The sequence below is a fragment of the Canis lupus genome, chromosome 36 (genome assembly GCF_011100685.1).
Source record: "Canis lupus familiaris isolate Mischka breed German Shepherd chromosome 36, alternate assembly UU_Cfam_GSD_1.0, whole genome shotgun sequence".
Lineage (NCBI taxonomy): Eukaryota > Metazoa > Chordata > Mammalia > Carnivora > Canidae > Canis > Canis lupus.
Genome location: NC_049257.1, coordinates 24,073,216 through 24,075,688, shown reverse-complemented (window position 1 = coordinate 24,075,688; position 2,473 = coordinate 24,073,216).

The following is a 2,473-nucleotide window of genomic DNA, read 5'->3' as shown; positions in this document are numbered from 1 at the left end:
CTTTTAATAGGGTACTAAAGCACTGAATTGGGAGGGAACAGGCCTGGCTTTTAGTCTTTGTTTATCCACTAAGCAGCTGTATGGCCTTCAGCCTCAACTTCGTTTTTCTAATAAAGGAGGGCAGTGAAATAAAATAATTTTACTTTGGGTCTTCTACTTGGGACCAAGTTGCATTTAAGTCACAAAGTTACTCCTTGGAAGAGCTATTTTAACTTGTATCAGGATAGGCAAGGTTATACTTGGGAAACAACCCCCAAGTCACAGTGGGTTAAAATATTCAAAGTCTATTTCTGACTCATGCTACTCGTCAGCAGTATAGTGTATTCTTGCTGGTCATTTAGAGACCCAGTTAACGAAGGTGCCATCTTGCCATGTATCCACCATCAGTGAGGCAGGAGAAAAGGAATAGGATACCTGAAGATTCTGACCAGAAGTAACACATACTTTCTCACATTTCATTGGTCAAAGTCACAAGGATACACTTAACTTCCAATGGAATGGAGAAATGCATCCCTCTGTGGGCATGGAAGGAGAACCAGAATATTTTTGAGGAGTTCCAATGGCTACACAAAAACTAATCTGAGTCAAGATACCATACTGTTCACTTCTGTGTTAGAAGAAAGCTTGTTAGTACTTCCTGGTATACAGCAGATCAACAGTGCTTATCTGTTCTCTTAAAAGTTTACTGAGAAAGAGCAGGGGAAAAAAAATAAAATGATGAGATATACTGCATGTAAGGACATTTTTTAAAGTCTTTTACTTGGACACATGATGTAAGATATTCATGATATAAAAATATATGCATTATATATGATCCTGTAAATTATTTGTGACTGAATAGATTATAAGGAGAAACTTAACCTTGTAATGATCCTATCATTTGAAAACTTTAAATATTGCTATCATATAACCAATAATATAAAGTCAAAAACACAATGCTATTCAAAAATAGCAGATTTTATGAATTTTTAATTTTTATTTAAAAAAATAGGTGATAGTAGATTCTACATTAACATTCAAAAATCAATTAAAATAGAAAAGAAACTCAAAATCAACTCTTAAAACTCTGAAAATTAACCAATAGTTTTCTCATTAATGCAGGGACCATTTATTCAAGAAAACAGGCTGTATCTTGGTAAAAAGCAAGCTTTTGTGGGGCTTTTTGTGCTTTTATTTTGTGGTATTTTTACTTCGCCTTGTTTTCATCTGCTCTACTTCTGTGATATTCATGAAGACCAACAGCCTTTCAAATCCACTTTGAAAACCATCATCCCAGTAGCCATTTGTTGGGGAAGAATGGATTGTGGAGCTCCCTAAGCAGCCCCATTCCCAGAGAATTGTCAGGTGACTTATTTGGCAGCTCTCTGAAAACCACTACTGACAGGATTGGCATTTATTTGACCTGACTCAGAACTTGTCAGTGAGAAGAATCCTTTCTTTGGGGGTATTTACTAAAACAATCAGGAGCAATTGTGTAAAGTTAGTTCAGGACAAATAGCAAAACTGATGAAGGAGGGATCTGATTTCTAGAACAAAGGCATCTGTTAATGATGTCCAGTTTTCAACAGAAAATCATTAGGCATGCAATGAAACAGTGAAGTATGCCCCATACACAGGAAGTTAATACAAATTGCCCCTAAGGAAGCCTAGATGTTGGTCTTTTTTTTTTTTTTTTTTTAATAGTTTGCTCATATTATTATTTTTTTTATTTTTATTTATGATAGTCACAGAGAGAGAGAGAGAGAGGCAGAGACACAGGCAGAGGGAGACGCAGGCTCGATGCACCGGGAGCCCGATGTGGGATTCAATCCCAGGTCTCCAGGATCGCGCCCTGGGCCAAAGGCAGGCACCAAACTGCTGCACCACCCAGGGATCCCTAGATGTTGGTCTTAATAGACAAACATACTAAATTAACTATTTTAAATATGTTCAAGGAACTAAAGGAAACTGTCTAAGAAACAAATATAAGGTTTCACCAAATAGAAAGTAAAGAGATACACATTTTTTAAAAAATAGAAAAACTAGAATGGGAAAGTAATGGCTAAAATAAAAACTACTCGAGAGGATCAATAGCAGGTAGGAGCTGGCGAAATAAAGAATCAGCAAATTTGAAGAGAGGTTAGTTGAGACTCTTTGGTCTAATGTATAAAAAGAAAACAATGAACAAAGAGAATTGTGGGGCAAAATATGCAAAATGAGAGTCCTAAAGAGGAGAAACAAAGGAACATAAAGAATACTTGAACACAGACATAAAACTTCCCAAACTTGATGAAAAATATTGGTTTACTATCCAAGAAACTCAAGCTTTAAGTAGGATAAAGAAAAAAGACCTACACTTAGATCTAAGCATCATAGTTAAACGTTTTTGAAAGCCAAGGACAAAGAAAATCATGAATGCAACAAGACAGACATGACCAATCTTATTCACAGGACCCATAGTAAGATAAATAGTCTCTCATCTTAAACTATGGAA